This window comes from Sciurus vulgaris, assembly GCF_902686455.1.
Source record: "Sciurus vulgaris genome assembly, chromosome: 2".
In the NCBI taxonomy this organism is placed as follows: Eukaryota; Metazoa; Chordata; class Mammalia; order Rodentia; family Sciuridae; genus Sciurus; species Sciurus vulgaris.
The window spans coordinates 186,518,234-186,542,789 of record NC_136462.1 but is presented as its reverse complement, the minus strand read 5'-3'; the positions used below and the strand labels follow the sequence as shown (position 1 = coordinate 186,542,789).

The window sequence follows — 24,556 nt, the reverse complement described above, 5'->3', positions numbered from 1 at the left end:
GGTACCAAAGGAAGAAGTGCATAGTAGGTGCTTGATAGAAATGGATGTAGTGATTAAATGAACACTAAGGTCAGCCTTGTATATGTTTCAGTTTTATCATGGTTTGGACCTTATATTTTAAGAAATACCATTGATCGATCAATCTGTCAACTAAGAATCTTCCTTGATTGAAAGACAGTTATGTACACCAGAGGGGGCTATGTTTCAATTTTCACATCTTTATTTCTTTTTTGTTCTTATGGTTGTATGCTATGTGATTCATTTGAGGACCATCCAGTTGAGAATTTGCCCTCAACAAAGGATTGTTGAAAACACACCCTACTCTTTGCTGCTTTCCAGCATAATAAAAGAGTTCAGAAATGGCTACACCACATACTTCCTGGGTCTGCTTTGCTGTATACTATTAACTGTTGAGTTCTTTGTTAAAACTAGACAACTTTTTTATGCTGCAGCTTAAGAACATTTTCAATATTCTTTCTTCGGTGGAAATGGAGACCATCTGGTCACTGTCATCTGTGTAATAACAATGATTGAAAATGGTTATTAAGTCACCCTTCGGCCTTTTCTCTTGTCTAGGCAAAATTGTCTCTGTTCCTGTGGCCATTCCCCATAAATATCGTTTTCCAAACCTTTAATCATCTTGGTGGCTTTCCTTGGAAACTACATCAAAGGCTGTTTCAGTGCCTCTATTCTGGTGGGGTCTGGGCCGTCAACATTTAATGAATATGGAATGTGGTTGTTTTAACCATCTGGTTTCCATAGCTAGTCCCCACATTTCCAAATCAGTCCCAATCCACTGACCATTGGGAGCAGTTTTACCATTTGTTCATTATGGCACACTTTATAAATATTTTTGATTAAAGTGTTGATTTGACTAAAATACAAATTATAGTTTGTGAATAATTCTAGCTGTTGATTGATAGAATTTTGCAGCCTGGTCTGTTGTTTGAGGCCCTTTTCTTTACAATTGTAAGTGGATATGTTATCTGTTTTCAGAGGATAATCCAAATTTTCCTGTCTTATTCATTTTTGACTTAATTTCTGCAAGTAGCCACTGTGTGTTGGACTCAGTGCTAGGGATTAAAGACCCAAATATGAACAAAACATGGGACCTAGCTTCAAGAAACTCATAATGTGGAGGGGAAGTCAGACATATACTCAAAACAATGATCACTTAATGTAGTATGTGCTGAAAAAGATGTTTTAAGTGTAGCAGAAGATTATAAAGCCTTCATCAAATATGTCATGCTTGAATTGGGTCTGAGCATGAATTAATCTTCAGGTTAAAAAAGACTCTAGTGCAGGTGACGGCAAGGAGGCTGGCATGTTCAGGGTGCAATGAATAAGGTGTGGCAGAGAGGCAGGCAGATGCCAGACTGCAAAAATGTCCATGGCAAACCAAGAAGAATCCAACAGAAACATAATATCAGCTGCATGTCATCTAAAATGCTTGAGTAGCCACATTTTAAGAAGTAAAAATAAACAAGTTACAAAATGAGCTGTGAAGCCATGAGAAGACAAGGAGGGATGTTGAATGAAGCCAATCCAAAAAGCCTGCATACTACATGATTCCCATGACATTCTAGAAAAGACAAAACTGGCCACAGTGAGAAAAGCAGATTGTGGGGGGCGGGGGAGGAGGAAGGAACAGGCAGAGCACAAAAGATTTTTAGGGCAGTGAAACCATTCTGTATTATACTATAACAGTGGATACATGTCAGTTTGTCCAAACCTATAGAGTGTACAACACCAAGAACAAAAGCTAATGTGAACTGTGGACTCTGGCTGATGATACGTTAATGTGGGTTCATCATTTATAACAAAAGTATCGTTCTGGTGGCAGATGATGATGGCGGAGGCTATGCATGTGTTGTCAGGGGCTATATGGGGTAATTCTTCTAATTATGTTATGAGCCTAAAACTTCTCTAAAAATAAAGCCTAAAGTAAGTCAAATTAATGTTAATAGCATATATTTATTTAATCTGTTAAGATAATAATTTCAAATGTAATTGATATAAGAGTTATCAGTGAGATTATTTTACTTTTTGTAGTAAGTCTTTGGAATCTGGGCTATATTTTATACTTATAGTACATATCTCAATTCACACAAGCCCCATTTCAAGTACCCATTAGGCACCTGAGTACCTGAGGCTAGCGGCTGTGTTGGACAGAGCAGGTCTTAAAACCTGGGCTTGCCCAACACAAGCCTTGATTCTCAACCATCCTGTTCTTCTGCTTCCTTAAATACTAAAATGATAAACACAAGAGGGAAGGATCATCTGTTGCTTGGCACACTACCTAGTGGCTACAATTTGGAGCAGTGCTGTCCAATAGAAATAAAATGGGAGCCATTTGTATGATTTTAAATGTGTCTAGTAACTACACTGATAAAGTAAAAAGAAATAGGCAAACTTAATTTTAAGAATGTAGGTAACCTAATATGCCCCGAATTTTATTTCAACATGTATTCAATGGTAAAATTTATTAATGAAGATGTTTATACCAATGGAATAGAATAGAGAGTCCTCACGCGTATGGTCAAATGATTTTTAACAAATGTGCTGAGTCTTTTCAATGGAAAAGGGATAGTCTTTCCAACAAATGGTTCTGGGAAAACTAGATATCCACATCAAAAGAATAAGGCTGGACCTTTACCTTATACCATCTATAAAAATGAACTCAACATGGATCAAAGACCTAAAGAAAGGAGCTAAGACTATAAAATGCTTAGAAGAAATCACATGAGAAAATCTGCATGACACTGGATTAGGTAATGATTTCTTAAGTGTGACACCAAAAGCACAGGAAAAAAAATAAATTGGACAGCATTGAAATTTTGATCTTCTGTGCATCAAAGGACGTATTCAGCAGTGAAAAGGCAGCCATGGAAAGAAAATGTCTACGACTCATTTATCTAGTATGGTGTAATAAGAGGTGACAGACGTTGCTTCAGAGAAGATATATAAGTGGCTAATAAGCACATCTGAAAAAAACAAAAAGCTCATTCTTGTTATCGTTAGGGAAATAGAAATCAAAACCATCATGTTTTGCAACATGAAAAGAGTTCTGGAGATGGATGATGGTGATGTTTGCCCAATAACGTAAATATACTTAATGCCACTGAACTGTTCACTTAAAAATGATTAAGATGGTTCATGTATAATGCACCCACTAAATAAATAAATAAGAGGATGACCAATAGAATAGAGGAAGGGAACCAGGGAGAGGAGGAGGGAAGGGGAAGGGAAGGGAAGGTACTGGGGCATGAAATGAAGCAAGTTATGTGCATACTTGAGTATGTCACAATGAGCCCAACTAGTATGTGTAATCATGATGTACTAAAAATAATAAAAATCATTACAGTGGTAAAAATCTTCAATTAATGAGACCATTAATATTTGAAATCATAAAAGAGAAAAAATGGAAATGTGAATAAAAGGGGCTAGGAGAAATAAGAAAATACAAAAATATATAAGCATATTGATTCAAAAAGGTAATGTAAAGATAGTTTAAAAAGCACTAGATGATGGGACTGAGTCATAGCTCACTGGTAGAGTGCTTGCCTGGCATGTGTGAGGCACTGGGTTCGAGCCTCAGTACCACATAGATAAATAAAAGCATTGTGTCCATCTACAACTAGAAATATTAAACAAAAAACACTAAATGAGCATTTATCTGTCTCTGCTTTAACTAATGAACTGTATTCTATAAAGAAACTATTGAGCTAGTTTACATTCCTTTTCATATTAAGTCTTCAGATCCAGTGTGTATTTTACCCTTATATCACATCTCAATTTGGACAAACAATTGTGGCTGGTAGTCACAGAATTGGACAATGTAGGTGTAGAATATTCTAATTAGTAGTAAGAAGCCAGCAGAAATTCCTTAAACCAAGAAGTGACATGAAGAGATTGGAAATTTTGGGATGTTAACTTGGTGGCAAAATGAGAAGTAGAATGAAGCGGAGAAAGAAGTGAGGAGCTGGGGGCTTAGAAAGTTGTGTGGAGTCCCAAGCCAACAGAGAAGGGACTGGATTTTGGGGAAGGGCACAAGGATGATGCCACTGGCCATCCTTTGTGGTGCACTTGCTGTGTGTGGGACACAGTGTTGAGCCACTGGTGCCCCATCTTAATTCTTGCAGCACTCCTGAGGTCGAGGCTGCTATTTCCATTTGTGATTTAGAAGGCACAAGCACTTTGCCCAGGATTCCAGAGCTCTTAGGCAGCAGAATTAGAACATTAACCAAGCCAGTTCTAGCTCTAGAGCTAAAATCTTTAATGATTGATGGACTGCTACTCACAAGGATAGAGACAGAAGATAGATTTGAAAGACTATTCTTATGTTTATAGAGTTTGATGGCAGGCAGATAAGGGAAAGGAGGGGAGAGGACTGTGTAAATGATGCCAAAATGATCTGATCTCGAGATCCCTACTAGAAATCTGGATGGATGGTACTATAGTCTGAGTGTTTGTATCCCCCTAAGTTCATACATTGAAATCCTGATCCCCAGAGTGTCAGGATTGGGAGGCAATTAGATCCTGGGGACAGAGTTCTAGTGAATGGGATCAGTGCCCAATAAAAGGCCCCAGAGCCGCCGCCTCCTCTTCAGCCACTGTAAGGACAGGGTGGGAATACAGTTGACTGTGAGAAAGCAGGCCCTCCTCGCTGTCTGCCTGCAACTTGATCTTGAACTTCCTAGTTTCCAAAACTGTGAGAAATAAAATTCTATTGTTTATAAGCCACCTAGTATATGGTATTTTTTGTTAACAGCTTCCCAGACCAACCGAAACAGGTGGTGAGCAGTGAGATGAAGGTCTAGGACTTAGAACATGGTGGCTGGAGTTTTTAAAAATTTACTTGTTTTGTTTGGTTTTTTGGAGGGTTGAGTGCCAAGGTCACAGGCAGAAACTGTGTGTAAGCTTGTTAAAGCCTGCGGAGATCAATGGCAGTTGTAACTGATGGATTTGGAGCTTGGCAGATAGGTCAAGATTGGCAAAAATGTTTTGGAAGTTGCTTGGGTACAGGAGATTGCAAAGTCCTGGGCATGAGTGAGCTTATTCTTTTGTGGAGAGGTTGTAGAAGAATAGGTCTACAAAGCTCCACTCTCCTTGGGTCCTGAGGGTCCTCCTCAATGGCCTTGAGACTCAGACCAAAGCTGCCAAGGAGGAGTTGTTGGAAAGAGCCACTTGACTGGTGACCTTGGGGCAAGTATTTTGAGCAGAATGTGAGGAGGGAATGGAGCCTGCGTTGCGCCAAGACTGACTAAGGAGTTGAGTAAGTGGGACTGCGCCTGCTGGTTGGCTGGTCTCTAGGAGTGGGGAGGACGGGAGAAGGCAAATTAAGGGGATAGTTTTTATTTTTTATGAGAGCTAAGTGGTATTTTAAGTAAAGTCAATGAATTTTTATTGTCCAGGGTTATCGTAGAAACAACAAACCAACACATAATATTAAAGTAATCCTTTTGTTTTAAAATAGATAAATACAACTTTTACCAAATTTATGATGGCAGGAATGTCACATTAGTTTTCAAAATATGGCATCAAAAGACATTCTTAGAAACATTTGAATTAGGCTCCTAAAATCTCATGGAAGGGAAATTAAAATGTCCTGTTCTGCTGTGGAAGTTAACTTACCCCAAACACTCTTGTGTCTCACTGGTAAGTTTGTGTGTGTTCATGTACATGTAGGAAGAGAGTTGAGATGGGGATAGAGAGGTTTGTTTACTTCACTCCTGATTTGCAGATGATTGTGAATAGTTGGAATTTTATCTTGTGTACCATCACAATCTTACATTTGTGATCTGTGAATGACTTTACTGCATTATAGCCTAGAAGAGACTCAGGTGCTGAGGCCTATTTCTCCTCCTTCCCCTGGGACATCTGAGCGCTATAAGGTTCCTCAAAGACACAAACAAACGCCCCCAGAAACCTCCCTAAGTGCTTTCAACTGTCAGCACCTTGGTCTGCATGACCCTCCCCCAGCAATGTGAAATTGACTGTGATCCCGAAAAGTTCTGGGAAAATATGAAACTGTTGATCACATCCAGTTTTTCCAATTAGTTGGGCATTATAATATTGGAAGTATATTTGTGTAGAAATAGCTTGGTTCTTAAGTCATAAAACTGATCAGCCAAATCAGCAGTACTTAATCTCAGCTATCAATAGAAACGGGTGACTTCCTGATGAAATAGTAACAGCATTTAAAATATTGCCATAAAGTGAACTTTATTAGAACTGCCAACTGAGGCAGAGCCACAGCCCTTGCTGCTCCAGGTGACTGGGCCTTGGGCTTCTGCTCTGCTCTGCTCAGGCCTGTGGCAGTGCTCTCCTCTGAATGAAGGACCTCTAGCTTTTCCAACTTTTTGAAAGTGAAATAAATTTAAAATTTGACCTGTTGAGTTCCCTGAAAAATAGTGAAATCCAGAGGGCATCAGAAAGGACTAAGAAGCAAGCTTGAGAGGGAGATAATTTAGTGACAAGAGTGAAAAGGTGAAGGCAAACTGAAGACTGCTATAGCTGTGTTGCTCTGCCAGCATCATAGAACTATGGAGTCCAAGGAAGAAAAGAGGTGTGTAACCCAAAGAAGTGACAGTAAGATCTTGAAGAGATATTTGAACTCCCAGGTTTATAGCAGCATCGGTCTAAATGTCTATTGAGAGATAAATGGATAAAGAAAATGTGACATATACATACAGCAGAATATTATTTGGCCTTAAAAAGGAATAAACTTCTGACACATGCTGAAACAGATGAACCTTGAGGGTATGCATGATCCTAAGTGAAATATGCCAGGCAAAAACACAACTGCTTTTTGTGCTGGATAGATATCTGGTAGTATTGGCAGTGAGAGCAGGATAATGAAACACAGCTTCCACTTCATTCTCTTCTAGCTAGGATGCGTCTTGAATATGATTTCACATGTATGAGATATCTTAGCTAGCCAGACTCTTAAAAAGTAGGATGGTGGCTGCCCCTGGCTGCAGGAGGTAGTAGGGAGGCAGGAGTGTTACTCAGTGGAGAAAGAGTTTTACTTTGCAAGATGAAAAATTTCCAGAGGTCTCTTGACAACAATATACATGTTATTAATACTACTAAACTTTATACTTAAAAATGTCTGAGATGGTAAGTTTCATGTCAGGATTTTTATCACAGTTTTTAAAATAGAGGGGGGAAATGGGCCAGATGAAACAGCTAATATACCTTTAGCTAAAACAGTTCAATGTCATCCTCCAGCACCAGCTTTTGAGTGAGAGGTAGTGGTAATTGGAACAACTACACAGTACAGTAGCTACAGTAATTATGATTTATTGAGTATTTACTGTGTGCTAGGTAGCATGATAAAGCCTTTCGTATACTTCTTATCAATTCATTTAATATCATGTCAGCTCTGTGAGGTAGGTATTACTATCTCCTCATTTTACCAATGAGGAAACAGATTATGAGGAATTAAGTCATTTGCCCAGGAACACACAATTCATAATGGCAGGGGCCTGGGACACAGACTAACTCTGATGTTAGAGTTTTTAACTCCATTCTCAGATCCCATTTATTCATGTATTCATTAACTGAAAATCATCATTATGTGCTAGATGCTGAGGATCCAATAGATACAGGCCTTGATCTTACAGAACTTAGGGCTTAGCCAAGGTGAGAGACAGTGAGCAGGAAAAGAAGTGAGTAAAGATCCAATGACAAATTTTGATAAATTTTATTAAGGAAGCAATTAGGATGCTGTGATCAAGAACAATTCAGTATGGAGTTGGGGGACTACTTAGACATTTAGGTAGGGTGTTCAGAGAACTTCACATTCATTATTGAGATGAGAAAGTAGAATGAAGAGGCAAAGGTAAAGAAAGTCCAGAAGTTCTGTATCAGAATTGTAATTCTGATACAGCACCTTGGAAGGCTGAGGCAGGAGTATCACAAGTTCAAGGTCAGCCTGGGTTACTTTGTGAGACCTTATCTCAAAATAAGAAATAAATATGGTTCGGGGTATAGCTTAGTCATAGAGCACCTCTGGGTTTGATCCCCAGTACCATGAAAAAGAAAAAGCAAACACTGCTTCCATTTAAATCTCTTCTGGGGCTGGCTCTATAGCCCGTCTCGGAGAGTGCCTGAATCTCATGCTGGAGGCCCGGGTTCGAGTCCCCAGCAATCTGGGACTTTGGAAAGAACAAACAAACGAACCCAACTCTTCATCGTAAATCTCTTCTGCTGGACTACATCTTTTTTTTTTTTTTTTTGGTGGTACTGGGAATCAAATTCAAGGCCTTGTGCTTGTGAGGCAAGCACTCTACCAGCTGAGCTATCTCCCCAGTCCTGGGCTACGTTTTGACTACTTCATTTACTCCTATTCACCACATTTTTGAGAGGGACAGGGACAAATTAGAAAGTTCAAAGAACTGGTCCCTAGAGAAAATATGGAATTAATTTAGGATGCTTATACTGTAGAGGTGACTACAATCCAATATGTAGAAAAGAGAGTTGACTCACCACATAATACAAAGAGTTGAACTATTTTGTGCCCAAAAAGCAGATCTAAAACTTGGGAACCAGGATCAACTAAGAAAAATAATTTTGTAATAAACTGTTATAGTAAAAATTAACTCTTAGGCCTTGGTGATACTCAGAGACTGGATAACAGGTTTCTGTAGGATGTTTTTATTGGGGAACAGAGTGGAATGCATATGATGTCCCATTCCTCCATCTTGGAAGTTTCCAAGTTGTTTTAGAACCATGGCTTTAAGCTGGAGGCAAATGGGTGTATTTCTTTTCAGCTATTATATTTAGTTGTAGGTGAAGCCCATTTGCAGCATAACAGAAGTTAAACCAAAAGCTCATTTGTAGCTCTTACAAGTTTAAAATATAAAGGAGGAAGAGGAGGAGTTGTGCTGAAGATGGTGGCAGCCAAAACTGTAAACTGCATCATGGAGGTTTCCTGTGGTTGGGCAGAAAGCAGTGAGAAGCCCAATGCTGAGGACATGACATTCAAAGACTACTACTTTGACTCCTAAGCCCATTTTGGCATCCACGAGGAGATGCTGAAGGATGAGGTGTGCACCCTCATATATCACAACTCCATGTTCACAACTGGCACCTCTTCAAGGACAAGGTAGTCCTGGATGTGGGCTCGGGCACAGGAATCCTCTGAATGTTTGCTGCCAAACCTGGGGCCTGAAAGGTCATTGGGATTGAGTGTTCCAGTATCTCTGATTATGCTGTGAAGATTGTCAAAGCCAACAAGTTAGACCATCATCAAGGGGAAGGTGGAGGAGGTGGAGCTGCCCATGGAGAAGGTGGACATCATCATCAGCCAGTGGATGGGCTACTGCCTCTTCTACGAGCTCAACACTGTGCTCTATGCCTGTGGCAAGTGGCTGGTGCCGGATGGCCTCATCTTCCCAGACCGGACCACATTGTATGTGACGGCCATCGAGGACCGGCAGTATAAAGACTATAAGATCCACTGGTGGAGAACATGTATGGCTTTGACATGTCCTGCATCAAAGTATGGCCATCAAGGAGCCCGTAGTGGACGTAGTGGACCCTAAGCAGCTGGTCACCAATGCCTGTCTCATAAAGGAGATGGACATCTACCCTGTGAAGGTGGAGGACCTGGCCTTCACCTTCCCCTTCTGTCTGTAAGTGAAGCGGAACGTCTGTGCACACACCCTGGTGGCCTGCTTCAACATCGAGTTTACCCACTGCCACAAGAGGACTGGTTTCTCCACCAGCCCCGAGTCCCGATGCATGCACTGGAAGTAGACTGTTCTACATGGAGGACTACCTGATGGTGAAGACGGGGGAGGAGATCTTTGGCACCATTGGCATGCAGCCCAATGCCAAGAACAACCATGACCTGGACTTCACCATTGACCTGGACTTTAAGGGCCAGCTGTGTGAACTGTCCTGCTCCACCCACTACTGGATGTGCTGAGGTGACACTGGCCTTCTCCTGCCCTTGCTGGGCCAGCCCTGCACAGGCCCAAGGGCTGCGGCATTCTTAGACAATTTTGGGGTCCTCCTTCCTCTCCCTTCCTCTTGCAGAAGAGGGTTTTAGGGGCCTGGACTTGGGGGATGGGGAGGGCACATTGTGACTGTGTTTTTTCATAACAAGTTTTTATATGGTTGCGTTTATGCCAATAAATCTACAGCTGGGAAAAAAAATATAAAGGAGCTCTGCCTGGTTTTGACCCTCAGCACCCCATATTCTGTAAGGATCTCTACACCACTTTCTTACTTGGTATTTGTAACAAACAACCTATACACTTTGGGAAATGTGCAACATTTTCCATTTTTGTATTTATTCAAATTTTAATTTTTTATTTTGAATACATAGCACATTCATATTGTTTAGAATTTAGAAGGGTTCACAGGGGAAAGTTTCCCTTGACTCCATCTCCCTCTCCTCCTACCCAAGAAAAAAACACCATAACTAGTGTTTTCTTGTATACTTTTCTAAGGGTATTTTAATATATCTTACACAAATACATATTTTTCCTGCATTTTGCTTTAAAAAATGCATATCAAGATAAAAGGTATGTATTTTCCATGGTATAGATGTAACATAATTTATTTGACAGTCTCTTGTTGGTGAGAACTTAAATAATTTCCAGTCATTTGCTATTGCAATGCTAATAGTGGATTACCTTATATTACTACATACGGACACACACACACACACACACACACACACATCTGCAGTCTACATTCTTAAATGCAGAATTACTGAATGAAAGGATCAAAGGCAAAGAACATTTACAATTTTTTAGATACTGTTTAAACAATTTTCAGTGGAGGTTTTACCAGTTTTCATTCCTGCAAGTATTGGGTAGGAGGTGCCTGTTTCTGCAAACCCTTGCTGACTCAGCATTTTATCAATGTTTCAAGCTTTTCCCAAGTAAGTGAAAGAAAGCAAATCAGACCAGTTTTTAAAAATATATATATTTATTTTTACACACTGGGATACAACTTTTCTATGGTTGTATATGATGTAGATTCACACCATTTGTGTAATCATTCATGTACATAGGATAATGATATTGTCTCATTCCACTATCTTTAAGAGTAGTTTTAATTTGTATCTTCCTTGCTGTGGATGCAAATCGGGCATCTTGTGTTTTAAGATCTTGCTGGATTTTTGTAGTGGGATCTTTGAAGGAATTCATCGATGTAGACTAAGCCTGGAGGGAGGAGGAAGAACATCATATCCTCAGGGTGAGCCAGAGAGTTTTTTTTGTGTGTGTGTGTGTGTAATCTTGAGAAGTTCCAGTAAGCTCACCAGCCTGCAAGCTATTTAGCCTGTAAACTCTCTGGCCCACACTGGAAGAATTCAATTAAAACAAAACAAATGTAATTTCAGAGGGGAAACCACATAGAGAACAAACCATTCATGTTGCTTTTTAAATTTTTCAGTTTTAAATTTAATAAAGTAATTTACTTTTGTACTTGGAACAAAATGTAAGATGCAAAGGCATTTTAAAATAACACATTTAACTTTGAAAGGCACTGTCTCACACCTCCAAGGGTACAGTTTCTGACCCCTGGCATCTTACTGTATCCTAGGTTGCTCCCAGCTACCCTACACCTCACCCTTCTCCCTCTTTCCCTCCGCTTTCTATAGTTTCTCTGTGAGTTTGAGCAGGTTTTGGCAAAAGCCAGGGTCTTTTCATTGGGAACATTGGCATTACACAGCTTCCCTTCTCATTAGCAGTCTGACCCATTAATTCCCTGAAACACTGTGACCAAACCAGCTAAATCTAGTTTTTCCCCTAGAAAGGGACTTTCCATTCTTAGCAGTACAGATTTGCTTTTGCTTTTCACATGAAGCTTACTAGGTTTAAACCTGACTTGGCTAATGGCAACACCATCCTCCCAATTGCTTAGGTTAAAAATCTTTAAGAGTCATCCTAGACTCCCATGGATACAGCGTTCACATCCTCCATCCAGCCCTTTAGGAAGTCTCATCTGCTCTACTTTGAAAATGTATCCAGAATCCAGCCACTTAGTATTACTCCATCTCTAGTGTTCTGATCCAAGTAACTGTCTTTCCTGCCTGGATTGCTGCCACAACCTCCTGATGGATTTCCTTTTGTCTCCACTGGCTTTTCCTACAGTCTGTTCTCAACACAGCCAGCAGAACCACATTGTAAGACATGAGTTGGATCATGTCAACCCTCTGCTCAACGTCCTCCCTTGGCGCTGCCTGTCTCAGAGAAACTTAAACCATTGAAGTAGCCCTGCATGGATACCCACCCCCACCTCTTTGACCATATCTCACTGCCTTTTCTCAAGTGTTGCCACCAGCCCTATTGAACATACTAGGCACATTTCCATCTCAAGATCCTAGCACCAACTGGTGCCTCTGCCTAGAATGTGCTTTCCCAGTGTATCTCTGTGGCTCACTCTGTACTTCCAAGTCTCTGCTCTGTGGTGCATTCTCAGCAAGGCCTCTTCTGATCACCATATCTAAAATTACAATCTCGCCCTTTCCCCACCCACCACACTCCTCTGTCCTTCCCTGCTTTGTTTTTCTCCACTGCACTTACCACTACCTAAGATATGATTTCATTTACTGATTTATTTGTGTATTGTCTCTCTCCCTTCAAAGTAGGCTAGAAACTCTGGGAAAATGGAAATTTTTGTCTTTCTTTTTTGTCTTTCCTATATTTTAGCAGCTGGAGTGGTGCCTGGCACAGGTTAGCTACCTAGTAAACATTTGTTAAAATTAATCAACTTTTTCTTCACTGCACTTATTCCTCAAATTCTGCCAAACCTAAGCTGAAACAAACAGGTGTGTTATGATACTAGTGATAAGCGCTGATCCATATTTTTCTGGGGAATCTCATAAGTAATGTGGCATCATTTGGGTAGTAATGTTTATGAAAAATTAAATATGGTAAAAGAAACTCCAAAAAGGAGTTAATAACACTTAGCACCAACTTGTGATCTTTCTGCCTGAGCCTCCTGAGTCATTGGGATTACAGGCATGTCGTTACACTCAGACTACATCTGGGGAATGAGATTTAGATTTGGGTGTCACTCTGGTGAGGATGATGGACAAATGAAATGATATCCAAGGAGAGCAGTGGAACTGGTACAGTCATCCAATCCTGGATGATTGACTTGGGGGAAAAGAGACTCTTTCAAATATTGAAAAAGCTGTCATGTAGAAAGCCAAATATTTTCTCAGTATATCTAGAATCATCTCATTTCTCTCCACCTAATTGAAAGCAGATTCAGCTTTTATGGAACTTGATTATTTGAATGGAAGGGCCTTCTAAGAAAAAGATATAAATATGCATAATACAAGCAGAAAATTATGAAACAAAGATAGGCTGTGTAGATGTAGATAGATAGATACATACATATATACATACATAGATATCAATACAGGCTTTGAAAGATACCTGTGCAACTCGGAGGCCCTGATGCTTCATCTGCACAATAAAAGCACTTTATTCAGACAACATATGCCTTGTAGCTCTTCAGACACATTTTCTTCTTCCCACTGGCTTGACACAAAGTATCCCTTTGCCTAAAACACCGTTTTCCCAACTTACCTACTTGGCAGTTTCTACTCATTCTTTGAGTTTGAATTCAAAGGTTGCCACCTCAGTGAAGTCTTACCCAAGTTTCTCAGAAGACTTAAGGGGTAATGGCACGGCTTTTTCTGTGCCCCTACTGACCTGGGCATGCTTTTGCTGTAACACGTGGCTTGCTGTTTGATTTTCTTTTTTCCCCCCGCCAGTACTGGGGATCAAGCCCAGGGGCATTTTATCACTGAATTACATCCTCAGTTCTTTTTATTTATTTATTTATTTTGAGACAGGGCCTCAGTGAGTTGCTTAGGGCCTTGCCAAGTTGCTGAGGCTGGCCTCAAACTTATGATCTTCCTGACTCAGTGCTTCTCATATGCTAGGTAAGGGCTGTGCTACTGAGCTACATCCCGCTCCTTGTTTTCCCCTTAGGTAAAGAGAGTAGCTACCACCTGGGGCAGTGCTAATTGCCAGGCTGGAGAAGAAATAATGAGACGGAGCACATACTTCCTCCTGAACCTTTCCCCTTGCTGTTAACACATTTGCTGCATTTCATACAGTGCACTTAATATCAGGCAGTTAGGAGAACCCAAGGTGCTCTGACAAGGAGCAAGCCCCAGAGAGTACTTTTCAAAGTACTGGTGAATAGCTTAATAACCACAATAGTCTGTTAGCTCCTTAAGTCCAGAGATGGCATAAATTTGGAAAATAAAACCAACAGGAAGGTAATTTTGCATGTGCACTTACTGCCAGTCACCATTTTTCAAACATCTTTTCTGTGTCAGTGGATATTGAGCTTACTGTCTCTGGAGGTGTCCTAACCACCTGGTAGTGATTCTTTCATGGAAATTCATGCAAAGGCGAGTAGTTGAAATATATAGTCTTAATTCTGAGACCTCTTTATTTATGTCATAATAACTTTTCTGAACTTGAAAAAATAAATTATTGTTCATTTTAGAGAAATATTATCATTGATGAGAGCAGGCTACTTTGTTGGTGACTTGACAAATAAGAATTGTTGGAGTGGGGGGACACAAGGCAAAGCTGTAGCCCTGAGCCCTCAAGCTGAATGGTAATTATTAAGTGTAGAAAGGATTGTGACCCTTAAGTATCCACAGGGCAAAACTAGACCAGCTGTAGGCTTGACATTGCTTTAACACTTGAGGATCTGGGATTGGGAAAAGACGTTAATTCTTGGTAGCTCCTTCCTTTGTTTTCACCAGAAATCTGACTGTTCTAACCAGCAGATCTCCACTGTACTGCCAAGGTCCTGCCCACACACATTCCTGAAGAGGGACGGTTTTCTCTGTGTTCTTTTTAAAAATTTTTTCAGTTGTCAGTGGACCTTTATTATATTATATGCAGTGCTGAAAAGTGAATCCAGTGCTTCACACGTGCTAGGCAAGTGCTCTTCCACTAAGGCGCAAACCCAGCCCCCTATGTGTTCTTTTCCTTGTGAACTCCTACTGACAAACCTTGATCTAATCACTCAGCTTCATTGTAGCAGATTCTCTATTCAGACAGAAGAGTAAATAATACAGCCCCTTTTCTGACAGTGTAAAAATATTAAAAATATTAAGGATCATAATAGCTCTGACATACCTTTTTAATTAAAAGATGATAAAGAAAAAGAAAAAAGGAAAAAAAACAACACTGGAATAATTCATCTTGTAAAATCTTCAAGACCTCTGTAAGAAAGACATGTAAAAATAAAGGGAAAGGATTTATTATTCAGTAGATATTCAGGGTGAATGCAGTCTGAAAGAAAACATAGGATTTAGAGTCAATATCTGGCTGTGTCATAGATCTGCTGTATGGCCTTCATATAGCCTCCCCCCCCCCTTTTTTTTTTTTTTTTGTGCTGGAGATTGAACCCAGGGCCTTGTGCTTGCAAGAACAAGCACTCTACCAACTGAGCTATATCCCCAGGTCTCATTTCACCTCCCCTTTCTTGCTCAATAGCCCATGAAAGCTAAATGGGGGGAGGGGCAATAAGAAACAACTTGGGAGATATGGGAATGGATGAGAGGGATGTGAAGTGCTTTGCAGGCTCTGATACACTTTGAGGAATGGAATTGAAGTGAATTTAGTTTTCTGGTTGGTTAGGGAAATATCTCAGAAAGCCAGCCAATTTATTTAGGGTTGGTTTGGGCAACCTTGGGTGACTGAATCTGGTTGTCCTGGTCAAAGTGCTTTCCAAAGAAGGAAAGAGAAACATTTAAAATAAAACACGTTTTAGAAATATAAATTTAAGCTTCATTTACAGTGCAAGCTTTCATTTTTATATAAGCCTGAGATATTTTTATTCTTTTTTTTATAATGAAAATGTGAACTACATACATAGACTTAAAGAGAATGAACCATCGTATCCTGATCTGGTCAATTTCGTTTCATCTATTCCCACTCAAACCTCCCCCACTTATGGGTTGCTTTTTGTTTCTCTCCAGTAAATCCGATGTGACAAATTATGTTACCCATAAATACTTCCGTGTATTTCACCAACCAGTTAGGACTTTTGTAACATAACTGAAACACCATTATCACACATAGCAATATTAACAGTAATTTTTTTTTTTTATACTTGAGATTGAACTCAGGGACATTTGACCACTGAGACACATCCCCAACCCTATTTTGTATTTTATTTAGGGACAGGGTCTCACTGAGTTGCTTAGCACCTCACTTTTGCTGAGGCGGGCTTTGAACTCACGATCCTCCTACCTCAGCTTCCCAAGCCTCTGGGATTAAAGATGTGCGCCACTGTGCCTGGCAGCAGTAATTCTTTAATGTCATTTAATACCTAGTTGTAGCAGATGGGCTCCAAAATGACCATGATCAATTCTGTTACTCCTTGTGTGGGCATCTAGCTTCTCCATGAGAAGAGAGAGTCTGTTTTCCCTCCACTTTAATCAGAACTGATCTTGTAGCTTGTTTTGACCAGTTGATAAAAAGTCAAAAGTGGCACTGCTAATTCCTGGCCTAGCTTTTAAGATGACAGGTAGTTTCTGCTTCTCTTGGAACTTATTCATCATGTAAGAAGTTGGTTTACTCTTAACAACCATGCTGTGAGAAAACCCAAGTTGCCATGTAGAGAGAATCCTGAACAGACCCCACCTGACCTAGCCATCCCAGCCCAGGTGTCAGACGTGTGAATGAAGAAGCCATCTTAGACATTCCAGCTCCAGCAGGTACCACAAAAAGCAGAAGAATCTCGCAGCTGACCTCCACTCAGAATCAGGAGATATACACTACTCTTCTATAAACCATGAAGTTCTGAGTGTTTTTTTTAAACACGGGAGAAATAAACTAAAATATCAGCATGTGTTCATGTTTCCCTGGTTGTCTAAAAAATGACTTTTTGCTTTTGGTTTGTTAGAATTAGAATCTGAACAAGGCATGACTCATGTTTGCAAGTGAAATTTTTATTTATATTGAACATAGCACTTACTCTTAACATCCTGAGCAGGATTTTGTACCCCTGTTAGATTTCTCTTGTTTTCCTTTTTTTTTTTTTTTTTTTTTTAATTGGTACCAGGAATTGAACCCAGGGTGCTTAACCACTGAACTGGATTCCCAGCCCTTTTTTATATGTTTTATTTAGAGACAGGGTCTTGCTGAGTTGCTGAGGGCCTCACTAAGTTGCTGAGACTGGCTTTTAACTCATGATTCTCCTACCTCAGCCTCTGGAGTCACTGGGTTTAAAGGTGGGCACCACTGTGTCCAGCATTTTTTGCCATTTTTAATCTACCATATTTAACAAAATCAACTTGATCTCAATTTCAGAAATTTAAAAATTTTAAATTCTGTTGGTCAACTGAATGTGCTAATAAAAATTTAACAATGACCTTTATTGAATTCTTGACTTTTGTTTTCATACTAATATGATAAATCTTGTCTGTTCCCAATATTATTAACTGAAAGACCAGTGACTGGATAAAAAACTGATGTGGAGCCTTGGAATTGTGATTAGAGTTAGTGCTGGATAAGCTAATGTTGCTAAGAGTGGAAGCTGCTTTCTCTCTTCTAGGCTGTCATTGAGGTTCATAAAGGCAAAGACTCTCTTACACTGTTATTTGCCAACATATGGAGACTCAATTTACAAAGTTAATAAAAGTAGAATGAAATACACCAGAACCAAAGATACATAAAATCAGCGAAGCATGGATTTTCATGTCTGGTCCTGAAATATGAATATATGGTCCTTTCAGAGATTCTTGAACTTTACCCTTTTGTTTTCACATTCTGGTCTCATCCTCTTTGAACAAGGTCACTAAAACAAATTTGTTCACTAACTTAAAATATAACTATCAAAGGAATTTAAATCTACAATTGTAAAATTTCATGGTAATAAAGATAAGAACAATTACATACTTAACAGATTTTTGCCATAGCTTTTATTAAATATTGTTCAAAATACAAGCTACAGTTGTTTATCATTACTTTCATTTCAATTAGGTCTGATCTTTGATATGTAAAAGTAATGGAAATTCTTCTGTTATCTCAAATGTCAGCAGAATCTCCAGCCTCTCATTTTCTAGTTGAAAGAACTATGATTAAGCACATTAGAAATTCTTAAGCTTCCATTGTTTTAAAGGCCATTTGAATTTTGATTATTGACTCATATTTCAGTCAGCCACTGTTTTATCACATCTTTGTCATTAGAGAATCCAGGGCTAAATTAATAAATTCATTATCCGTTGTCACTGATAGATTTTTGTTTGTGAGAGTTTTGACTTGTTAGCATCCCTACATAAAGAGGTACAAATGTCACATCATTGCAGTTGAGATGGTTGCTCATTTCTTCCTTTTCTTGAATAGTAGTTGTTTTCCTAAGAAGAAATTAATTTCATTTTTCAATGTGCTTTGTATGAATTGGAATGTTTTCTTATAAAAGCACATAACGTCTCTTTGGATATTACTGTGTTCATCTTTGATCTTTGAATAGATACATTGAATTTATTTTAGGTGTTAAAATGAATATGTTAAGTACAGTAGAGAAAGAATACTGTGTTTTTGTTTTTTTTAAAATTTTTATTAGTTGTACTGTACACAATACCTTTATTTATTTATTTTTATTTAGTGCCGAGGATCAAACCCAGTGCCTCAAGGCAAGCATACTGCCACTGAGTTACAACCCCAACCCTAAATGCTGTATTTTTGAGGACCTAATTTCAATTGTTTGGTTGAGAAGGAAGCATCTTAACATGAGCACAAGGGCCCTTAGCTCTAAGAAAAAGAAAAACTGAATGCTTGGAAACAATGTCTACAGAAGAAGGTACAAGGAACAGTGATTTAGAGTAGGTTCTCACATGTTTACAGCTCACACAAATACCCAGAGCTGATATTCTTCCGTTCTAAAGGCAGGCAAAGTCAGGAACATGACAATTCAGCAGGCAATGAGGGATCATGATTTGAGGTTCATGAACAATTGAACTTGCCTTTCTAGTGTAGCTATAGCACCGTCAATGCAAATTGATCCACTCGTGTGTAATGTTATCTTATGCCTCAGAAGACACTTGAGATGAACTTCACTGATTTTGTTGGGAGTTTATAGCATTGGTTATCGTATCAGCCATGGACACCATTGGGATCCCTTGACTCATGCCAAATAACCATTTTCAGAGGTTCTCTTTCATTTTATAACTTGTAGCCCAGGCTGAATTCTAGAACAGCTGACATGATTTCAGGGGAGAATCAACAGATTCTCACCCCTCCCCACACGTATCTGGCCTCAATATGACTTTTAACATTCCAGTACATGGGGTTTATTCTTTTTTTTAATTAAATAATGTAATTTCATAAATAAGCAGTTTTTAGAATGATTGTAACTAGAGCTATTTTATTAAAGTGTAAAAATGGCACATTTCATGGGGATTCTGCTTCAATCAATTGTGCCTTTATGAATTTCAGGGTGTCAAGGGCCTTTGACTATGGAATGGTTAAATTCATTTATTGTTTTGGAATTGATATTTGAGAACAATGAGTGTCCAGATTCCATTCACTTCCCTAGTATGGGTAAGTTCATGGCATTTATGGTTAATTTTTCCATTTAGTACTTCAACAAGGTGAGGTTGCCAAGAAGGGCTCCAATCTGACAAAGCCTTGGCATCTGTGGTGGCTCTCAGGACCCCTGCTCATACAATCACTGTTCCTGTTACACTGAAACTGCTCAACACTGAAGGAACAGGTACTCATGCCACTCCACTGCTGGCCACCTTGTTTGTAGGGTATACTAATGGACAGTCCCCTCTTCTGCAAACAGTGATGTGGATTCTCTGCCTCTCTCCCCCCCTTCCCTCCCTTTCTCTCTCTTTCTCTCCCTCCCTCCCCCTTCCCTCTCTCTCTTTCTCAGTTCTAGGGATGGAACCCAGATTCTCACACATTCTAGGGACACACTCTACTACTGAGCCACACCTCCAGCCTTTTTTATTTGAAACAGGGTCTCACTGAGTTACCCAAGCTGACCTCAAATTTACAATCCTCCTGCTATGGTCTCCCAAGTAGTGGGATAACAGGGTATGCACCACTGTGCCTAGATGTCCCATTTTTAAAAAAATATTTTTTTGGACTTTTATTTTACTTATTTTTGTGTGGTGCTGAGAATTGAACCCAGTGCCTCACACAAGATAGGCAAACGCTCTACCACTAAGCTACAACCCCAGCCCTGTCCCATTATTTTTTAGTGAACATTTCTCATGTTTCTTTTTTTAATCAACTATTCCACTGTCTCATATTCTCACTACAGTGTTGACTAGTGATTGTAGAAATTCTGTCTTGTTACTCAAATGTTTTATTATTAGGTCTAATGTTTGCTGTGGTTTTTGATAGGAAATTTTTATCAAAGGACATTTTCTTCCCGTTTTTTTTGTGATGCTGGGACTACAGCTTACGAGGCAAGCACTCTGCCAACTGAGCTATATCCCCAGCCCCAAAGGACATTTTCTTTATTTGCTGAATCATCTCAAGAACAAGATATTAGACTTTAATAACAGTAGATTAATAACAGTAGATTATATGACCTACAGACATATACAAAACACTGTACAGCAGACAACAGCAGAATACATATTCTAAGTCCATGTGGAACATTCTTCAGGACAGATCACATGCTAGCCCATAGAACAAGTCACAAAAAAATTTAAAAAGAATGAAATCATATCAAGTATCTTTTTTTGATCACGGTATTGAAACTAGAAATTAATAGTAAAAGGAAAACTGGAAAATTCACATATGCAAAAATTAACATACTTTTAAACAACCAGTGAGTCAAAGAATAAATTATAAGTAAATTAGAAAACATCTTAAGACAAATGAAGACCAAACCACAAACTTATAGGATACAGAAAAAACAGAACTGAGAGGGAATTTTATAGCTATAAATGTGTACATTAAAAAAAAATTAAGGGGCTGGAGTTTTGGCTCAGTGGGTAGAGTTCTTGCCTAGCATGTGTGAGACAACAAGTTTGATCCTCAGCACCACATATAAATAAATAAAGATCCTTGCACAACTAAAAAATAAATTTAAAAAATTAAGATGCAAATCAAAACCTAACTTTAGTGAGGTGCAGTGGCACACGCCTGTAATCCCAGTGGCTCGAGTTCAAAGCCAGCCTCAACAAAAGTAAGGTGCTAAGCAACTCAGTGAGACCCTGTCTCTAAATAAAATGGAAAATGGGGCTGGGGATGTGGTGGGATGTGGCTTAGTGGTTGAGTGCCCCTGGGTTCAATCCCCAGTACCAAACAAAATAAAGCAAAACAACAAAACCTAACTTCTCACTTTACAGACCTAAAAAAAGAACAACAAACTAAACCCAAAATTAAAAATCAGAATAGGAATAAACAAATTAGAGAACAGAAAAAAATTAGTGGAACTAGGGTTTTAGAAAAGATTTTTTGAGCTGAGTTTTACATTTTGTTTTATCATCATTACCACCATCATCATCATCATTTTGCAGCACTGGGGAGTGAACCCAGGGGTGCTCTACCACCACTGAGCTACATCCCAAGCTCCCCCCTTTTTTCATTTTTTAAATTGGTGCATTACAGTTGTAATGATGATGGGATTTGTTGTTACATGTTTGTACATCGACACAATATAACAATATAATTTGGCCAGTGTCACTCCCCAGCATTTCCCCTTCCCCTCTCCTGGTCTCTCCCCCTGGTCCCTTTCTTCTATTCAGCTGATTTCCCTTCTATTGTCATGAGATCCCCCTGCCACCCTGCTTCCTTTTCCTTTTTCTGCTCCAGGTTCCACATAGGAGAGAAAACATGACCCTTGACTTTCTGTGTTTGGCTTATTTTGCTTAAGATAATGGTCTCAAGTTCCATCCATTTTCCTACAAATAACATAATTTCATTGTTCTTTATGACTGAATAAAACTCCATTGTGTATATATGCCACATTTTATTTATTCGCTCATTCGTTGACAAGTTAGTTCTGTGGTTTGTTTTTATAAACTATGATGTGGTAAGCGTGGGTTTGTGCATATGGCTACAGTATGCTGACTTTCATTCTTTAGAATAAATATTGAGGAGGGGTATAGCTGGGTGTGTATGGTGGTTCCATGCCTACTCTTTTGAGGAACCAATATATTGTTTTCCATAATGATTGTAATAGTCTACAATCCCATTAACAGTGTAAAAGTGATCCTTTTTCTTTATATCCTCTCTGGCATTTATTATTGTTTGTATTTTTGTTTTTTTTTTTTTTTTTTTTTTTTGGTGGCGCTTGGGATTGAACCCAAGGCTTTATGCATGCAAGACACACTGAGATATATCCTTGGCCCTCTTGTTTGTATTCTTTTTTTTTTTTTTAAATACTTTTTAGATGTGATACACCTTTATTTTATTCATTTATTTTGATGTGGTGCAGAGAATTGAACCCAGTAGCTCACACGTCCTAGGCAAGCGCCCTACCATTGAGCCACAAACCCAGCCCTATCTGTATTCTTTTTTTTTTTTTTTTTTTTTTTTTTGAGAAAAGCTAGCATAAAGCACTTTTATTGCAGTAGTAAAACTTGAAACTCATATGTGGTGCGGGGGAAGCAGGGAACAAAGAAATAATTTCTCTCACCAAATCACTACATAGGACAGCGAAGGGTAAGAAGGGGCTGAGGGACAAAAAGCCAGGAAACTTTGAGATCAGCAGAGAGCCAAGCATCAAAACACAGGCGATGCCGAAGCTGCGATGGCCAGCAGCATTTTCTGAGAGAACACTCAAGGATGTGTCATGGTGGCCCGGCTTTCATTGGGTGTTGAAGTCTACAAACAGCACCTTCAATTTAAACTTTCAACTAAAGTTCTTAAAATTTACGAAGTGGAACTTGGATAGCTTTGATGTTACAAAAGTTCTGAAAATCCATTAGAAAAACCACAAGATGGAGGAAAGAAAGGAAATTAAGGAAAACAAAACAAAACCAAAATCAGCCAGGTCACAAAGAAGGCTTCAGAGGTCCCTGCTGGCCCAGGGACAGATACCTGTAGTGTCCAACATCGCAGTGAAAGTGATCTGCTTTCAAAAGGCAGAGGGATTCAGGGGGGGTAGGCGGGGCTGGCAGAGGCAAAGGCTCTTCCCGACCCCACTTCAGTTTTGGGTTGGGCTTTTAATTTAACCCAAGGACATTTCTCACATTGGAGAATAATTCAGCCCTCAACAGCGTCTCAAATCTGCTATGGCTTTGCAGCACAGCAGCAAGAATGTTCAATATATAATAGATAAAAATTTTATCCAAAAAAATAAAGATTCTTGCAAACCCCACCCCCCAACACCAATTCCTATTCTAAAGTTAACCCATCACTTGTGCTGTTAATACCTGTCAAGATTCTTAAATGGAAACCTAGATCCAAAAGACTGAAACTGAATCTTCACCCCAAAATGAAAACAAAACGACTAACTTGAGGTTTATGGCATATAGTTTAGGTAAACACACATACAGAGAGAAGGGGGAAGAGGAAATGGAGGTGTCAGAAGCAAAGCTGAGTGACAGAACACATTCAGTCAGGGTAGATGTTTATACAGAGTGTGGTGGACGCCAGGAAAAGCTCCGCGTGGACTCATGTGCACGCGTCTGGAGGCACCGGATCCCTCCATGGCAGATCCAAGAACAGGGAGCTGAGGGAGGAGCCACTCCTCTTGTCATTCCAGTTTTAGAAGCTCCACATGGAAGACGAGAGTGGCGTGTGGTGGGATGATGCCCGGGTGCCCAGTGGCACCATAGGCATCGTCGGGGATAGTCAGTTTGGCTCTCTGGCCCACGCTCACCTGGGCCACCCCTTCTTCCCAGCCTCGGATCACCTCCTGCTTACCTAGCATAAACTTAAAGGGCTTGTTTCTGTCCCGGGAAGAATCAAATTTCCATCTTCAAGCCTCCCGGTGTAGTGCACCACGCAGGTCTGGCCGCGCTTCGGGAAGGTCCGCCCGTCCCCTGGGGAGATGGTCTCCACCTGCACTCCCAGGGCGGCGGCGGACGCTGGGCGGGCGGCGCCACGGGCGGCGTGGACGGTGAGCCGACCTGGCGGCGGTTCCGCGGCTCTGCCTCGTCCCTCCGCGCCCCCGCACCCTATTTGTATTCTTGATGGCTGCCTTTCTAACTGGAGTGAGATGATTTGCATTTTCTAATTGTTAGTGATGTTGAACATTTTTTCATATGTTTGTTGGCCATTTGTATTTCTTCTTTTGAGAGGTATCTGCTTAGTTTATTTGCCCATTTATTAATTTGGTTTGCTTTTCTTTTAATGTTGTTTTTTGAGTTCTTTATATATTCTACATGTTACTCTTCTGTCAGAGAGTAGCTAGGAAAGATCTTTCTCCATTCGGTAGATTCTCTCTTCACATTCCTACTTGTTTCCTTTCCTGTGCAGAAGCTTTTAATTTTGATGCTATCCCATACTGTCACCGCAGTGCCACCCAGAAAGCTTATCATTACTACACAGTCACAACAGAGCGCAAGGAAGTTCATTTACCCATACCCCAAATTGGATTTGCCAATACTGTAACCTAAACAAATTTCACAGAA

General features: G+C 39.8%; 1 protein-coding gene and 2 pseudogenes across 12 annotated transcripts in view; 2 read left to right on the top strand and 1 right to left on the bottom strand.

The window, feature by feature from the left end:
• ZHX3 (zinc fingers and homeoboxes 3) overlaps positions 1 to 24,556 on the top strand; it is a 126,188-nt gene that overhangs the window by 72,584 nt on the left and 29,048 nt on the right. The window lies entirely within an intron of this gene.
• Positions 8,464 to 10,919, top strand: LOC306653838 (protein arginine N-methyltransferase 1-like; annotated as a pseudogene). The gene has a single exon. The product of its transcript is annotated as a protein arginine N-methyltransferase 1-like (transcript).
• On the bottom strand, positions 22,750 to 24,152 carry LOC306655382 (peptidyl-prolyl cis-trans isomerase FKBP1A-like; annotated as a pseudogene). The gene has a single exon. The product of its transcript is annotated as a peptidyl-prolyl cis-trans isomerase FKBP1A-like (transcript).